The sequence below is a fragment of the Rattus rattus genome, chromosome 9, assembly GCF_011064425.1.
Source record: "Rattus rattus isolate New Zealand chromosome 9, Rrattus_CSIRO_v1, whole genome shotgun sequence".
NCBI lineage: Eukaryota > Metazoa > Chordata > Mammalia > Rodentia > Muridae > Rattus > Rattus rattus.
Genome location: NC_046162.1, coordinates 7,549,135 through 7,568,397, shown reverse-complemented (window position 1 = coordinate 7,568,397; position 19,263 = coordinate 7,549,135). Strand labels below are relative to the sequence as shown.

The following is a 19,263-nucleotide window of genomic DNA, read 5'->3' as shown; positions in this document are numbered from 1 at the left end:
ACATTGTTTTGCCCTGGTCTTCCCTACCCTCTGGCTCTTATAAATCATGTTGCATCTTCTTCTACAGTGGCCCATGAGCATAAAAAAATGATTCACTTGTGTGTGTATATGTGTATGTGTGTGTGTGTTTGTGCCTGCATGGGTGTGTGCATGCACATGTGTGCTTGTTCCCACAAAGGCCAGGAGGAGGCATCACAGTACCCAGAGCTGTAGTTACAGGTGGTTGTGAGCGACGCACAGTGAGCGCTGGGAACTAAACTCTGGTCCTCAGAAAGGGCAGAATGTGTCCTTCATGAAAAAGCACTCTTTCTGCCCTCTAAGCCCATCTTTCAAACGAAACACTAAAGAAAGGAATAACCGTAGTGTGGGTTCTGACTTTAAGAGGGTCACCGCCATGACGGCGTGTCACAGCACAAAATGACAGGTATTTATAACAATTTAAAAACAGCTTTAAGCAGACCATAGCAAGACGAAAGAAGGTCTGCCAACTCCATGAGTGAAAGTTATGTGAGCATGTTCCAGAGAGAGAAAAGACGCAATTTAAGTGTAATAAGGGATCTTAATCAGATGAACGGGACCCCTCTTTTGCATAAATTTCATGGGCTTGATTCGGTAGTGTTGATGAACGTTTAACAACTCCATTTCCAGGTGTGGTTTCTGATGAATGGGGGTTTTTGCTTTCTCTTACATTATCGAGTAAAACGAAGGTGACAAAGATAATGAGCACATATGTCACGAGTTGATCTGTTTGTGAAGGGTAAGCTTCTTTGCTGCACTGGGTGATAGTTTTCAAACACCGGAGTAACATTTCTTCAAGCTTTCCAAGTAGTCCCTCAAGCTTTGCATGATGTAGTTAGTGTGAAGACTACACACACAACCCACTTCAAGTTAAATGTGCCTTGCTCGTTTTTTTATAGAGATGCACTGTTTTATTACAAAGCATCTCACAAAATGAAAATGTCTCAAAAAGGAAGCTAGGTCAACAACCTGCACCTACAGAATTGGGGGAAGACGGGGACATGTAAGTTTTTCTGCTTGCCCAGGTTGGGTGGGGAGGTAGAAACAGAACAAATCTGAAAATGGCTGATATTACCCAAGCCTGAAAAGGGATCCCAGAAGACCCAGTCACCCCTTCTCAAAAGCTTAACAAGGCATCTTAGCAGAGCTCCTAAGCAGGCACTTGGCAGTTCAGGATTTTGTATTCTGGTTTCTTTCTTTCCACTCAGATCCTATGTGGTTCAAAACTCAGACCTGGGGCAGGACGGACAAGGAAGATCTGGGAAGAGTTCACCCAGCACCACTGCCCCGGGCCCTGGCCCTGGTTCCTATCTAGTCCCTGTGGATGTTATATTTAATATATTTTATATAAATACACAGAAGAATAGAAAATATAAAATCTGAGAAATTGAGGGAAAGTGAGAGACTTGGGGAGAAGATGGAGCTGCAGACGTTGCTCAGGCCAACTTGACCTCTTCTTTAACCCCTTTGGCTTCTGGCTTCTCCTCCTTGGCTTTCTCCTCGTCTGTGGTTTCTTTTTTCTCTTTGGGGTCTCTCTCTTTCTCATCCTCTGTTTTGACTCATGGATTTTTTTTTTAAGTTAGAAGAGTTCTTATGACCGCCTTCTCCCTCCTCATTGGAATCAGAGAATTAATTCTTCCTCACAGGCAATGCGTTTGTCAGAGAAGCAGATGGGGATGAGTTTGTCAGGGTCTTCCTCATCCTCATCACCGCTCTCTTCTGGGATGGCATCCTCGGGAATGGCCTGCGTTTGGACTCTCATGGGGCAGCATTCTCAAGTTCTCAGGATCTCTGCTTGATCTTTTCCAGGTATTCATTAGTGTTCTGGTTAGTCACATTGGAAGGGCTAATGTGAAGCTTGAAATCTGGTCCAAAGTCTCTGTGTCCAGGGCCACGGCTGTTTCTTAAGTCTAGCACCGAGCGACATTACGGATGGTGTAGCCACCTCCTCCCAGAATTAGCAGAGGCGAGTTGAAACTCTTCGTGAACTCCACACACTTGGCATGCCCTTTGATGGTCAGATTGAAGCAACCCTAACTGATCCCCAGCCTGGGAGTCTGAGCCTCACTGTAAGACCACTGCACTAGGCTAGAACATCTCCATTACTTTGGACGTGACTGGCTTGAAGATGGCTTCATAGGACTCATCATCAATGCTGTCTCACAGTGTGTAATTAACTGCACAGTACTTGCTTTTGCCAGCCCCAATATGCCATAGGTCCCCAGTTCCTGGGAAGTACTCTCCCGTATTTATGAACAGACTCGGTCATGACCCGGTCTGTAGTATAGAAGGCCTCTTCCACGCCATCACCATGGTGAATATCAAAGTCAAAGTACCTCTGGTGGTACTTTAGCAGTTCCAGGATGGCCAAGATGATATCATGGACCTAACAGAAGCCATATGCTTCAGACTTCTTTGCATGGTGCAGGTCCCCAGCCCAGTTCACAGCAAAGTCCGTCTGCTGCTTACTGAGTTTCACAGCCACCCACGGACAACTGACAGAACTCAATAAGCCATCAAATGCCAGACAGTCCTCACCCATGTTGAACCTCTGCATCTGCTTGCTATATTCAGACATGTTATCTGGGCAAAGAGAACGCAAGAATTTAATGTAGTCATCACTTTGGTACTTGGTCATCTCCTCAGCACTGGCTTTGTGAGAATGATAGATTTCCATTTTTCAGTAGAGACCATAGTTGAGCAGCAAATTGTTAGTCATGCAGATTCGGTGAGGTTTCACTAGGTGCCCCGTCCATAATAGTAGTTTCCAACATCCCCGTCATTCTTGGTCCCCTGAGTCTGTGCCACATTGCTCAGTACCCAGCCCTCCCGTCAGGGCAAATGCTTTGCTTTTCTGCATCTAGACCTGGTTCTGGTGTTAGCAAAGTATAGCCAGTTATATTACTGGCTTTTCCTTCACAAACACACATACACACACACGCACACCCACACGCACGCACACACACACATGCACACACACACACACACACATACACACACAGAAAGAGAGAGAGAGGGAGGGGAAGAAGAAGAAGAAGAGGAGGAGGAGGAGGAAGAAAAGGAAAATTGACAAAGTTCATGCCAAGTAAAACATTAAATATTTACTAGTTGGATCTTTATATTAAATGTTTGCTGACACTTAGTCTATCCAGTGAACAAAATCATAAAGTTAGCTTTGATTTCTGAAGCACTGTTGATTTCTGTGGTATAAATATTTCCTCTATGGCTATTTTGAAACTAAAATTATTATTATGTAAAGTTGGGAAGAGTGCAGTCCAGAGCCCCTGGCCCATGCTTCCGCCTCAAAAACACAGCAATCATTAATCTCAGAAGCACATATAGTGGAAAAGCACAGTGAAATAATTAGGGACTGGTGGACTTGGAGTAGTTAATAGCAATTATAGCTTAATTTGTTCCACTATAAATTTACATAATTTTGCTTTTTATAATTACAAGTCTTAATAACTACCTTGAAAATTCTTGAACTTAAAATAGTTATGTCTTGCAAGCAAAAGTAAGATGGCCCCAGAGGACCATGCAGTGACCACAGAAGAAGCACCTGTTGGCCTTTAATAATGGATGCTAGATGCTCTGTGGATGTCTATGATCTAGGCAGGTCTTTGAAAAGGATGTTCACTTCAGCTTTGTTTATAATGGACAACATATTTTAAGAGTATTTAAGCATCCACTGATAGAAGAAGATATTAAATGCTGTATATTAGAATTATGGGCTATTTCTATTATGGAACATATACTATGCTACATTATAATGTAAAATATAATCCACCATCTAGTTCGATAGACATCCAAGAGGATAGATAGCAAAGTAAAATGTTGGAAATGGAAGTGCCAGAAAAAAAAATATGTTCAAATGATATAGTTGATGTTGATTTAAAGGGTACAAGGGAAGGGGGTGGCTCAGTGGTTACCATGCAAGGAGTGTAGGAGGAATGGCAGGTGTCATTGACAAGGTGGTCACCACCTCTGTATAAACATTGGTAAACAGTGAGTAGGGCTGCACAACCTCAGAGGCAACTTCCACATGAGGGCCAAACTGAAGCCTGCCTGGAAGGCTAGAGATTGGTGACACAGACAATGACAGCCAATCAGGAGCTGCCACTCCTCTAAGTGGAGAACTGCCTTGATCAAATTGGTCTGTGGCTACAAACATGAGAGAACATGTTGATGGATGTAGAGGGCCTAGTCAGTCTGGGCGGTACCATTCCTAGGCAGGTAGGCCTGGAAGAGAGCCAGTAAGAAGTGTTCCTTCATGGTTCCTGCCTCTGGGTTCCTGTCTTCACTTTCTGCCCTAACTTCCCTCAATGATGGACTGGTACTTGGAAGTAAAGATAAAATAATACCTTTACTCCTCTAAATTGCATATGGTCATGGTGTTTGTTACTGTAACAGAAATCAAACTAGGGCAGAAGTTGGCACCTAGTCTGGTACACATCATTGGTGTGATGGAGCTGACTGTGTTGTTTTTAAAAGGATCATGGAGGTGTTTAAGCTTTGGACTAGAAAAGTCATAGAGTGTTCAGAACTTAATGGTCTGTTCTTCAGGAATTTGGGAAGTAAGAAAGCTGAAACAAATGAAGACAATGGAAGCCTGACTTGTGAGACTTGAGGGGGAATAGAAAATTCTATGAGGGCCATTTGAATGATGCTTTCGAATAAGATCTGTGATTGTCAAAGAACTCAGCACCGTTGAAGCCTTCATTAGGACAATAGATGCTGGTCATGTCGGACTAAAGATTCAGCTCTGATTAGTAGGAAATCAGAATCATTGTGGTGAAGTTGGAAGTATTTCTTCAGGGTCAGCACACAGGGTTGATCAAGGGGCCAAAGCTACACACCAAACTAGTAGCAAAACTTAGCAAATAATGTGTAAGAATTTCTTGCCTGGTACTGGTTTTGAAGTCAGGAGAGATGTAGGAGGGGCTTGTAGAGAGCGACTAAGGCTTGACACAGTGTGGCAGAGTTAGAGTTTCTCACAAGAGGCCAGGAAAGGCTGCTAGTGATGGTGTAGCTTTCGTGGAAGCACAGACTATAGATTATCAGCGATAGCAGAACCACGGACTGTCTTACAGGGATAGCAGTAGAGTGAAGCCCGCCTATACTTACCAAACAAAAGTGGAGTTTCCCAAATCTTCTGGCTCCAAAAGGGATCAGAAGTGAATCCCAGGTACTGAACCTTGAATTACAGGATGTTGAACTAAACTGCTGGACTTTGGTTTTGCTTAAAGTGGGGTTGCCTTTAAGCTCTGGCACATTATTGAAACAAGAAGAAGTATTTGACTTGTATTTTCCCACAGATGAAATAACCTCTTGATCACACACACACACACACACACACACACACACACGATGTATTAGAGTGACTTACAAGCTGTTGTCCAGCTCGTCCAACAATGGCTGTCTGCCAACAGAAAGTCCAAGAATCCAATAGATGTTCAGTTGGAGTTCATCCTTGATGCTTGTTGCCTCCCCTGACCTTCAGTACAGGCCTGACTCCAGAGGAAGTAGCCTCCAATGCTGGTGAAGGAATGGATTGGCCAAGGAGAGGGAGGGCAAGCAGGCAAAGAGCTCCCTTCTTCCACCTCCTTTATATAGGCTGCCAGCAGGAAGTGTGGCCCAAATTAAAGCTTCCCGCCTTAGAAGATCCCGATTAAAGGTAGATCTTCCCGTTTCAAATGACTTAACTAAGGAAAATCCCTCCCAGGTGTACCCAACGTTTTGGGCTTTGATTTAGGTCATTCCAAGATGTAGTCAAGATACTTATCAGTATAACTATCCATCCAATTTTTTTCTGTTTATGTCCATTGAACCTGGGGTTTTTTTTTCTGAATCATCCAGTGGTGATATTTTTAATTTGCAAATGGATTTTTAGATAAATGAGAACTATGATATCTCTAGGAGATACAAAGACCTTCCTCCCTAAGAACTTATGATCCTTCAAAATGGACGCAAATTCAGGATTTGGCTTCTTCACAAGAAACCTCTTTTGACATCTGTTTCTCAGAGTTTGTACCTATTCCTGTGTGCAAATGTCAGGTGACCTCCTTGCCCAGTCTGGTCCTAGTCCCTTATGCCAACAACATCTCATGCAGAATTCCCACGAGGGAGAAATGGAGTCATTTGAGTCCCAGCCCTCAGCCCTGCACTCCATCAAACTAAACAGTGCACTGAGTTGATTTATGAGATAAGGTTATTAATGCTTGTAAGAACTTGTAATGCTGGAAAGAAAATTATCTGTATAAACAAAGTGTTATTATGGGAATTAGGGAGAGTGCATGTGGGAAAGGTCATTAAATTTAGAGGAAAAAAAAAAAAGAACACACACAAACAACCTGGTATATCAGTCTTTCCTAAACCACTAAGCTCACACGAGGGAAAGTAATACCTTTATATCTCACAGGTTTCCCTTTATTAGTCCTTTCCTCTCAGAAGGTGACAATCTCACATGCTAAACTACTGAGTGTTTTAAATTAGAGGTAATTTCTAAGATATAACTCGTGAAGTCTAATTTTTCAAAGCCGGTCCAATTAGAGACTGCCTCATAATACAGAACAGGCATTCAAGTCCCTAGGGCGTCACTTTCTCTTCCACGAGTGAAAGACAAATTATTTTCCTTTGCTTCATTTGAGAAAATCTGATATTCTTCACTCTTTCTCTTAATGAGGGGGATGCATAGCACACAATATATAGAGGCGTACTTTATAAAAAATGCCTTACAGGCTTTTGATTAAAAAAATTAAATTCCCCTAGGTTACTAGCATGTGTTAGAAATGTTTTGTGAGTGAGGGCCAGCTTCCTCCCATGGAAAGCATATTAGTAAACAGGCCATTAAGATACTTTACTCAAGTTTAGTCCTCTGAGCCACATTACTTTATTCTTAACAAGGATTTTGACAGCTGTGCTCAGACTACTGACCTATATTCCCCCATGAACATAAGCAACAGAATGTGCCTTTGATTTCTTTCTTAGTCATACTCTAAATCTTCAACTATCGAACTTACAGACAGTGACATAACAAGTAATGTTCTCAAAGGCTGCATCTGGAATTTATAATCGGATTTTTTTTTAAAGTGGCTAATATGATGGTGGGGGTTTCAGTCAGGGCCTTAACATCCCTGAATTCTTGCCTTGGTTACGCAGCTACTTCCATAACATCTCTAAGGAAATTTTGTACAAAACACATAAGGATTTTAACCCCAACTACCAAGGTAGAACTCATACAAGCTTGACTAGAATCCGTAGACAGATCCTATAGCCAAGTGAGACAAGTTTGAGTGGATGAGAAGCAATGACAAGGCTGACCTGTCTCTACAAAGTCCCTGCTTCTGGGCATGCTTACCTCTGCAAAGGGTATAAAAACCAAACTGGGCATTCTCAGGATCTAAGGGAAAAGACACATCCAAATAAAGTTAGTAGTTCTTACAGTTCAACAGGTCCAGGCCTGTTTCCAACTGATTGGAAAAGAAATGGACATTTGGTGGGTGGGGGATACTTTGATTACAATTTCTAACCCCACAGAGTAACTGTTCATAGAAGCCAAATATCCTCACCCTTCTCTTGTTGCTGGTAGAGGGAAGACATGGGATGACAATCAGAAGAACCAATGAATGTTTCTTCATTGTTGGGAACTGAAATGCGAAAATCTTTCATACCTAAGTGTTGTAGACATTAATGTCTATTTTTTGGCTCCTACAGGAGACCGACTTGCCTTCTTGATATTTTCTTTTACAATAGGCATAATTCATAACCAACTGATGAGTTTGAATTCACAGTAGTGTTGAGCTGCAATATGCGATAATCCTCCAAAACTATTTACATTCATGCAAGCTGTGAGCATCTATTGTTTTGCTGTCTGGAGACCTTTAACGTTTGTTCCAGTCCTTACATCCCAGTTTTTCTCATTTTAACACCACATGCTTCCAGTGGAATTATCTCTGTGCTTAACTCAGGGTGTGTGTGTTGGGCAAGGGACACTGACACAGGCCTAGCCTATGAAAGTCCCAAATCTAATACTATCTTGTAATTAAATTGACAGTAGTGTATGGACTGACCTACTCAATCAGAAGACATTCCCTTTTTTTTTTTTTTTTTTTTTCCTACAGATTCTAGAATACAGACATTCTCAGGCTGGAGAGATGGCTCCATGGTGAAGAGCACTGACTGCTCTTCCAGAGGTCCTGAGTTCAAATCCCAGCAACCACATGGTGGCTCACAACCATCTGTAATGAGAACTGATGCCCTCTTCTGGTGTGTCTGAAGACAGCTACAATATATAATATTTTTTTAAAAGATTCTCTCTTTCTTTGGATTTCAGCCTAGACTGGTCCAGTCCATGCATTGGCAGCAGTTACCTTTCAACCATGGGGGGAGCTGCCAAGAATAGACAACTTAGGATATAGAGAAAAACTCAGTTTAGTGACACCATTTGGGCTGTGTGTCATGCTCTATCTAAATTCGTTATGTCTTTGGAATGTTTGATGTATAAAAATCCAGTAAACCTCTTTCCATACTTGACCAGTTTGAGTTGAATTTTTACCTTCTGTAGAAAAATAAATGGTAATAAATACAAATTTCATTTTTTAAAAAAACTGTGCAGGGCAAACCAATGAAGACAATTCTATAAATTCCAGCACTAGTAATAAAATTCAGAGCTCAACTTTATTGAGTACTAACTCTGGGGCAGGCACCATTTTAACTCAATCATATGTCTTAGCTAATTTACACTTAGCAACAAATGCATCAGGCGTGCATTACTGTTTTATCGTTCACAGATGAAGAAAGTGTACCTCGATTACAAGGTCAAGTGGACTGGGCAAGATCATTCAGGGATAAGGGGATGTGAGAATACTAACCCAGGCAATCTGATGCTAGAACTTTGAGCCTAGCTGCAAAATTCTACTTCCGGTATCTCACTCTCCACCCCAGTGTGCTTTGCAAAAGTTAGCCTAACTGTAACCACCTTAGAGATCACATTAATGCTTTAAAAGACAGCAGCTATGGTGTGAACATGAAGAATCTCAAAATAAGTATGCATCTTTTAACTGGCAATGCAACTAGAGAATAATTTCTTTGTCCAGAAACATATTTGCCTGCCTTTAGGCATCAGGTATGAGCACAGCTATGCACTTAGAAGTCCCTTTTCTGTGTGATGTCAGTGGGGAGGGATGTGTCTTTGTGATTTCAAACTTCTACTGCAAAATACCTTAGAGTAGTTAATTCATCAACAATAGAGACTTAGTGCTCTCAGTGCTGGGAGCTGGAAAACCCAAACACCAAGAGATTTGGTGTTTCGAGAGGACCCATCCTCACAGGTGCTTTGTTTATATATGATCACAGGATAGAAGGGACAAGTGAGTTTGCTCAAGCCTTTTTTTTATAAGAAGCTAACCCCATTTGTGAGGATGAAGCCATCTTGATTTGATTGTAGTCTAATGGCCCCACCTTCTAATATTATCTCATTGGTCATTAGATTCCCAAACGCAAGTGTTGGGTAAACAAAGATATTCACACAGCATCTAGGTGGACATTAGCATGTAGAGCAATGGGAAACTTGGCTTTACAGCTAGATTACGTCCTAAGGCATCCCTTCTAGATCGCAGTTAGGACAGTAGTACATTCTAACCAAGAGCGATACCCAAAAATAAATATATTTCTGGAGTCCTGACTAATCAATTCATTTGGAACAAGTTCTCAGCCCCATTTATAGGCTGATTTTGCGTGTTGAAACCCACGAATCTGTTTGGATGTGAGACTTCAAAGAGGCAAACTGAGTGAAAATGAGGTCGTTGGGGTCTATCCTAATCCAATTTGACTGGTGTGACCTCCTGCCTACCCGACACTTAGGACTGAACCCAGGGCCTTGCACTTGCTCCACGAGCACACTATCACTGAGTAAAATCCCCTGGAGATAGACTAATTTGTAAGAAAAAGAGCTGAGGGTGTTGGGGGAGACACCAGGTATGTGAGGTATGTGTCATCTGAAGAAAACATATGTGGGCCCAGTGGACCCATGACTTACATGACCCTAAGGCAAGGAGACAGGCATCTAAAGAAACCAAATATGTGGACTCCTTGATCATAAACTTCGAGCCTTTGGGGATGTAAAAAAAAAATAGATATTTGTTGTTAAAGCCATCCCATCTGCTATCGTTTTGATAACCCTAGCAAATGAAGACTGTCCCAGACTTAGAGAAGAGTGTAAATGACAGCAACAACGACCACAGGGACGACGATGAAGACAAAGACGACGAAGATGGCGAAGACGATACAATCTACTTTGGAGATGGAAGCTATAAACAACGCATGTGGGTAGTGCTTACTAAACTCCAGGCAGGACGCTATCTTTCCTAGATATTCCTAGATTTTCCATAATATTGCTATGAACCTAGAATAGCAATATTAAATGTCTGGGTGAAAGTGAAGCTGCAGGAGCAGGCCAATGGACAAGATGGGTGGGCGTGGGTGTCAGATTCCTACGGTAAACTTTGGCTCTGTTGCTCACTGTGGGACTGGACTGGCTTTAATGATTCTGCACAAGTTTCCTCACTATGAGGCTCCCTTCGTCAGGATATAACAATTATTAGATTAAAAGTGCTAATATAGGAGATATATTTAGCAGTTCTGAAAATGTGGGAAGGATCCAATAAATGGAAGTTTAGAGGGATGGTGCATGCCTGGGAGTCGTGGCCTAGAGCTCTGGGTCTCCATCACTGCATACTCCTGGGTGCTAGGGCCTAGTGCTTGGCCTTCTACCTGTCCTGCTGGATATGAACTTCCCTAGTGGCCGGGTAGCAGCTCAAGGCATGCAGCTGAGGTAGTCTGTGCTGAGACTGTCTACAGCCCACTTAAAATCTACTCATGGGGTCATTTTTGACAAAAAGGGACATTGTAAGCCATAAATTCCAGCATCCTGTTTAGTGTCTGCTTCAAAGTACCTGACCCCCTAAAGCTTCCTCGCCAATTGGTGGGAGAAACTCCAGATGAGAAAATACCAGGAATGGAAAGGTTATCATATATACCAGGAAGGAAAAGGTTATCATACTGATGGTAAGCATTGTTTACAAAACAAAAGCAAACAAAACCCAAATCAAGCCAAACCAACCAAACAACCAAACAAACAAACAAAAAATAGATTTTGAGTAGTCAAAAGCAGACCAAAGAATAGTAAATTTAGGCAGTGCATCAGAAACAACCCAGACCATCACCACAGTGAAACTCAAAAGATATCTTTAGTCAACTAAAATTTAGGGGTGGGGGCTGGAAAGATCGCTCAGCAGTCAAGAGCACTCGTTGATTTCGCAGAGGACCAGAGTTCAGTTCCCAGCATCCATACTGGGAGGCTTGCAACCACCTATAGTTCCAGTTCCAGGGACTCTGATGTTGTTCCTGGTCTCTGCAGGCTGTAGGCATGCCATGATGCACATACATACTTTCATATATGTGCACACAAATAGAATAATAAACCTTTTATAAATAGATCTTAGGAGTGGATTTATTTAAGATACACTGGACTTCACACTTCTTGGGACTCAGTCACATGAATGAAATCTTAAAGTGGTTTCAGGTGCTGTCTGTGCTAAATGCAACATCCATTTACATTGCCAAGCATTGAGGACAACCTACTTTGTTAGGACAAATATTGTTTCAGGCCAAGGAACCTTCATGGCAAACTGTACTTAATAGTAAGCATTTCTAAAACCACAGAGAATAGGAAAGCTATGAATGTCATTTTCTGATTAAGTGTCTGGAGTAAGCTAGATGGGAGAAATCGCAATGTCCGACCATCTCTGCTATTGTACTTGGTCAAGTGTTTGCGAGTCTGTAGGGAGGATGACCAGACGGAAGGGAGAGAAGAGGGAGCTTAGGGAGAGGAGAGGAGGAGGGGAGGAGCTGAGGAAGGAGGGGAGGAGCTGAGGAAGGAGGGGAGGAGCTGAGGAAGGAGGGGAGGAGCCGAGGGAGGAGGGGAGGAGCTGAGGAAGGAGGGGAGGAGCTGAGGAAGGAGGGGAGGAGCTGAGGATGGAGGGGAGGAGCCAAGGGAGGAGGGGAGGAGCCAAGGGAGGAGGGAGCAGAAACACGGAAGAATCAGGAAAATGGAGCAGATGTTTAAATAGAAAGGTAAGGCGAGGAAAGACATTGGAAGACAACAGATCTGAACAAAAGCCTTCACATATGAGAACCGGAGCTAGAAATGTCTCTCAGATTTACTTACCTGAGCAGGTAAATTAAACATAGTGAGCTAGTTGCAATTACAATGCACTTTCCAACACTGTCAGGACAGCTGACAGGGTTCTGTGACATAAAATGCAGTTATTTAGCTGCTGCCAAGCCATCAAGAAACACTCAGATATCTGCTGAATTCCTATTTTAAAAAAATGTGTCTAGCATTTCTGCTTGCAACAACAGTACTGTGGCTTTATTTTTATTATTATTATTCCAAAAAGTGCAAGACTAAAAGGGACAACTGACTCAAAAGAAAAAAGCAAAACACCTTAAAACAGAGTGCCCCAAGTCATAAAGGCAGGGGGAGCAGAGTGACAGCTCTGGGCTAAGTCTAAGTGTGCTTGTCTCTCACCGAGTTCTTTCAAGGGAAGTTCTTGCTGTTAAGGCAGAGCTCTCATGGATGGGCGGGAAGGGGCGGATCATTCCCATTCTGAGGCTGTTCTGCTTGGCTCCCTAATGGGAAGGGAGGCTAGCTCTGGTGTCCATTGGCCCTCACTTCACAATTGGGTAAGTTATTCTATTAATAGTCTCGGAGCACCATACCGCCTCTCTTTCGCACCCTTCCTCCCGTACGAGGCAGTCGTGAACGCCCATGCTTTCTTCTGAAAGTGGGAATTAGAAAATACACTTGGCTGCAGATTCCAGCCTTCTCCCCCAATCAGCTCTGTCACTAATAACGATGACATGTTCATTCCCATCTGTCCCACTCCCGTGTCATTTCTCAACTGGTAATGAATGCAAGAGGAGAAGAGAGAGGTGTAATTAATTAGCTCCTGAAAACTCCAAGAGGTTGCCAACCATTAAACACTGGAAATTTTTTCTTCAAAATGCCTATACTGCCGACTTTTATCAGGAAATGGAAGACCTGGCAGTGCCGTGGTAATATCTACATGCAGTACTGGCCAAAGATGAAGAAGGAATTGTCATCTTTTGATGGGTCATGGAAGATTCAATTTGTCATAATCTCCCGACCCCTGCCCCTTACGGCTCTCATCCAATCATTTAATTCAGCCATCTTTTCCTGGCATTTAAGTTTGAAGGTTCTTTTGTTGTCATAGAAATGTCCCACTTTAGAAAAGTGAGTTTTCTACAAGCTAATGCAATCTTGGATGTTGGATGAACCATGAGCCACCTTCTGGAAGAATCCTGGAATGTAGAGCATGAATCCATACATCGGCTCGAAAAGCCAATGTGGTGGTATTACAGCTCCCACCTCGGTGATGCCCTGGACTACTGTTCCTTCCTTTGCCTCCCCCCCCACAGTACTTCCAACATAGCAAATACCTAAATCAACAACATTTCCCCTACTTTTGGGTAAGACAGAAGCTACCAGATAGGACAAAACCTACTTAAGCCTCATTAAAAATTTCTTACATCTGTCATGTATATTTTGTGTCCAGATCCTCCTGTAGGTTGTGCCTCTCTGGCAAGAGCAAGTTTGAGAGTTGGAAACTTTACTGAACTGCTGCTTCAAGCAAAGTTCTTGTCAAACGACCCAGGTAATCTCCAGAATAGTCAGTATTTCCTTTGAGAACAGCCCCCACCCGCTCATGTCACGTAAAGTCACAGGGACTGGGGCCCAGTTTTCACAACCGAGATAGCTATGGACCAACGATGCTCTTCTCAAAGACAGAATTTTTGTTTTATCGCTGTGGATCAAATTACCTTTAACACGACCAATAGTTAGGAAAAAAAATGATAATAATTTCATTCTCTCCATGTAACTCAATCACATTACAGAGAAATGGCTATGATCAAACCTAGCCCCGGTCCTCACCTTTTAGGGTAGCAAAATGACTAGTCTATCAAACAGTTATCTATCCCTAGGATAACAGCTGGTTTGGGGGTTTTATTTAATTGATCAAGAGCGCAGAAATGTTTTTGCTCTTGTGATCTAGAGGAGTAATGGGTTAAGAACCTAATCTTATTAATTATTTCTCCTTTTTAAGGGGGCTTTTGCTTTGCTTACGTTCAACCTAGCATTTACCTTCTTCACACACCCTCTTGTGATGACTCCTAAATAAAGCTCTATTCCTGTCTCGCCTTTCTCTCTGGTGCAGTTCTCTGTGAGACTGTTAACAGTGACTCGCCCGATTATGAAGTGAGGGCCGACAGACATTAGAGCTGATGTCCCCCCTCTTCCTCTCGCTCCCATCCTATCTTCTGAAAAATGAAGCCTTTCTAGACCGACCCTTCAAAGCTCTCTGACAACACTCCCCATCTGAAGCTGCCCCGAACTATACTTGGAATCCTGGCCACCATGATATCATTGACTTTGGAAGGTAAACACGGAGTAAACGTAAGTCCAGATTTCAATCAAGGAACTTAAGAAAGGGCTTCAGACTCGAGCCTTTGGCTTTGCGTCTTGCTGTGAGTCAGAGTCACAAGGTTCCCATTAAGGTGTATGTGAACTGTGTGTTACTCTGCACCGAAGTTGATCTGTAATGTAATGCTGTCAAGCAGCCAAGTTCTTCCAGCCTTCTCTTGGACCCATATTCAAAACATATCAGTATCTCATTAGCCCTTTCATTTGTAAAAAGCTTTGCAGTTTGCCCAGCAAGCCATCGTTACAGAGATATTTTGTTTTAGGGTAAAGTAAAACCGGTATTAAATAAGTGTGTTGCTCCTATTGTATTAGTACGTATCAGGTTGTCACATCCATCTGGAATGAGTTGCTATGGGAAAAAAAACACTAAATGTACAGAATTATGCATGGAACATGCTTTGATATAGAAAAAAGTAATGGGGGAGGCACATTCAGGGAAATTTTTTTTTTCATAGCCTCCACTGCTGTCCGAAACTAGAGGACAGAATTCCTTAAGCCAGGTCAGTGAGCAGGAGAGAAGCTACTCATATAAGCTCAAGTCATGCGCTCCTGGACCGAGCGGGCAGCAAATCTGTTACAGACCCTCTTCCTCTTGCCTCTGGCTTCCCTCTTTTAAGTGAGTCCCTGGAGAATTTTAGGCAAATATATTTTGAAAAAGCACTCAAACGGTTTAATAGCTGAAGAGGAGAGTTGATTGCAAATTCCCCTCCCCACAGCTCCCTCTTATTCTTCAAAAGTCACTTCTTCAAACGATAGCTTGTGAAGACCTCCCTCGTCACTAGGTCATCTCTCACCCTGGTGTGTCACCACCTTCAAAGATGAATGACCTGGTAAGAGGATGAAACACATTGAGGTTCAAACACTCCCGCGGACGGATGGCTCCACGCTGCAGCTAGAAGGTATCTTTCCCTTTTCTTTCCAATCCTGGTGCTCTATGCAGAAAGGACACTGATTCCTTCATTGACTCCAGAGGTGAGAAATGAAGAGTCAGGACTGAGAAAAAAATGGAGCCAGGACATATAATCACATGCTCCTTAGGGGGAAATCAAACAGATGAACACCCAGAAGAAGAAACTCGCTGCACAGAACAAAGAATTCACTCACCTTGCTCTATTAAGAAACTCAAGAGCGTATGACTGCATACAGTCACAATAGCCAAGCTATGAAGTCAACCTAGATGTTTGTCCTCAGAGGAATGGACAAACAAATCATGCTGTATATACACAATGGAGTACAATTTGGTCATAAAAGGGCATAAAGTCATGTGATTTGCAGGAAAATCAATGAAATGAAAGATAATAAAAATAAGACATGAACGCAAAGACAGGGATCCTATGCTTCTCTTATTTGTAGATTTTTTTTCAAAAAAAAAAGTCTGAAAGCAGAAGAGTGACCAATAGAAAAGAAATAGGGGATGACGTAGTCATAGGGAGGGCATGGGGGGTTGGGGTAATTCTCACAAAGCAGGATAAATACATTCATGCAAATGATAGAGAAGACACTTATTGTGTACAATCAATAACAATAAATAATTTAAAATTTCAAACGTGTATTATTGAGAGACTTTCAGAAATTATTACGTGTTCTCCATGGTTACTGAAAAAAAAGAAATAAAATGGCATTGACAAGTTGGGGGAGAGTCTGCACTAAGTAAAAGCTCTCTCTAGAAAAGTGTCCCTTTTTTCTCAAATGGGTCTTTAAAGTTTAAATACAAGGGCTTGCAAGATGGCTGAGTGGGTAAAGGTCCTAGCTACCGTTCTTCAGACCTGAGTTCAATCCTTAGTACCTGTGTGGTAGAAGGAGAGAGGCTACCTTTGCAAGTTTTCCTCTGAACTTCGCATACATGCTATGGCACATGAGCACCCCCAATGCACAACATACATGTGTATGCACATACAAAATAAATAAAATACGCTTTTAAAAAAAACAATTAAAATACAGGTCAGATGTCCCTCATCAAAGAAGCTGAAGTATAAAATATCCCAAAATGTGAAACTTGTTGAGTATAAACAAGGCGTGGTTGGAGCACATCCTACTTCAGATTTTCAGATTTTCTGGTCCTAAAGATTTCAGAGGAGGTAGACTCAGCCTGTGTTAACAAACCCCCCAACCTCTGCTGTAAACAAGGGGATGGGAGAGACAGCAGAAGGTGGCACCTCTCTCCTCCTCCTCTCCCTCTCCCTCCCCTCTCTCTTTCTCCTTCTCTCTCTCTCTCTCTCTCCTTCCTCTCTCGCCTCTCTCCCTCTCTCCCTCTCCCTCTCTCCTCTCTCCCTCCCTCTCCCTCTCTCTCTCTCCTCTCCTCTCTCCCTCTCTCCTCTCTCTCCTCCCTCTCTCCCTCTCCCTCTCTCTCTCTCTCCCAAAGCATTTCATGAAGCCTGACTGCCAGCAGGTGACAAATGGACTGTCCTTGTGTGCACTGCTCCCAGCAAGCCCTGTTGTGTCTCCTCTTACCGTTTGCACATGCCATGTTTCCTCTGCTGGGCTGACAGTTTCTGAATGCAAGCATTGTTGGCTCACTGTGGCAAGGTCATACGGTGGAGACAGTGTTGGGGAAGATTTAGTGCCTGTAGTCAAAATGGAAAGGAAGCTACGTGTGGTGGTATATGTCTGCAATTCGAGCTCTTGGGAGGATCCCTGTAAGTTTGATGCCACCCTGGTCTACAGAAAGAATTTTGGGTCAGTTGGGACACATAACAAGACTCTATCTCAAAATGCCACCAACAAATGAAGGCCAAAATCTCCTATGGCTAAATTATTTTTGGAAATCTCTAAGAAAGGGACCATATGGAGACCATAGCTCACTTCATTCAACATGGGTTTGTCTAATGCCATAACGGATCCATCAGTGGATCATTCGTCTAGAGGTTTATATTCTATCCTTTTTCACTGGCCACCAGTTGGCCCTATGATTAGGTCTATATTATAAACATTAGATTCTCATTCAGAGTGCTTCTCAGCTATGAGAATCTGATACTGAATGAGGAATAAAAACATGTATATCTCCGGTGGCATGTTTACTACAGTCAGAGCCCTAACATGAAAAGGAATCCAGTCTAGCGATTTTGAACGAGAGGTGATTTAATACAGTGAATGAGCTAGACATTTATTGGGAGGCCAAAGGAGTACAAATGACAGGAGGCAGGCAAGCCTAGGGAATAGTTTAGCAACCTGGATCTCTACTTGTTTTGGGTCATGCACACCTTCTATCTTCCAAGAAATGTGCAGGGCAGCCTGTGTGTGCTGTGTACATATACCACAGTAATGGTGGACTCACATCTGCACTGATGTACAGGTTCATACCTCTCAGAACAGTGGGACACGTTTCTCCTCTGCTAACAAGAATCAAACGTGGATGGTTTCTAATCAAACACATTCCCGGCGTGTGCAGGTAGAAAGGCTGATCAGACTTGCACTGGTTTGGGGCACATGGGCAGTAAGGCAGAATAAACTTTAAGGATAAAACCCTGTTTCCCATTTCTTGGGTATGCATTACTGGAGTTACCTAAGATTAAAATCATGAGAAATGACATGTGCAGTAGAAAATAATTATACCTATCAAAACAGAGACCCACCCTCATTCCACTACTTAGTAGCCTCAATTGTCTTACTCTTGAACCCCAAAAAACTCTTGAAGCCTCAAACAATAATCAGGGCCTTTGCCTATCTTTGCTCACGTGACCTGCTGCTGCCTTACAGGACACTCAGGCCTTCTCTGCTGCTGTGGTTTTACGTAATCTCCTTGCCACTTTGCAAATCTGTGTGGTCTTTGGTTTCAATTTCAAGAACCTGGCAAGATCAGATTCCGACCACAACCACCAATGACTGCTCAAGTAGCCTTGTCATCTGGAGCTTGAGGCGCTGAGAAGTGTTTATGATACTGGAGCTGGACTGAAGGAGAAGACCCGATATTTCCTAAAGCCAGACACTTGGGGCAGACACTTAATTCACACAGTTAATGCCCAGATCACTAAGGTGCCAATGTAAGATAGCGCAGAGCCTCTGTGGGGTACATCGCATGATTGCCACTGGATTCTAAGGGAAAGGATTGCATTGTAGAATGGTGAAGACATGCTGAGTTAAGTCTCAGTCCTGTCTGAGTCCAGTGGGAAGGAAGCTGAGTAGAGCTGTAACAGACAGAGAACACCCTCTGCCTCTGACCTCTTCCAACTTCCTGCCACAGCTTCAAGTTGGTTTAATCTAGCCTGAAGCCCCTTAGCAATGAAGTCTGTGGAACAGAGTTTCCAGACCCCTGCTCCCAGAGCAGAATGCAGAAGTTGGGCTCCATCATTCTGAGGTACGAAGTCACTGATTCAAATGGAGAGATGGAGTTTCTGACTCATCTGCTGCTGTACCGAACAGCCACAGACCAGGTAATCTGTACAATGAAGATACTTCCTACAGTTCCACAGGCTGAGAAGGCAAAGATCTTTGAAGTGCCTACCTGTGAGGTTGTATCACGGTAGAGAGCATCAGATGACACAAGAGAAATTGCTTGATGACAAAGCCAATCTGCAAGAACCAATGCATGCCCAATACTGGCTTTAATGCATCCAGGACAATATGGCCCTCGTGACCGAATCACCTCTAACACTGTGACAATGACAGTTTCCATGCCAGCCTGGAAGGTGTATTCAAGCCACAGTGCTACCTGATTTAGATGCTTTTTCTTTCACGCTCTTTTG

General features: G+C 42.9%; 1 pseudogene; it reads right to left on the bottom strand.

The window, feature by feature from the left end:
• Window positions 1–1,454: 1,454 nt before the first annotated feature.
• Window positions 1,455–19,263, bottom strand: part of LOC116909211 — a 59,585-nt pseudogene continuing 41,776 nt past the window's right edge.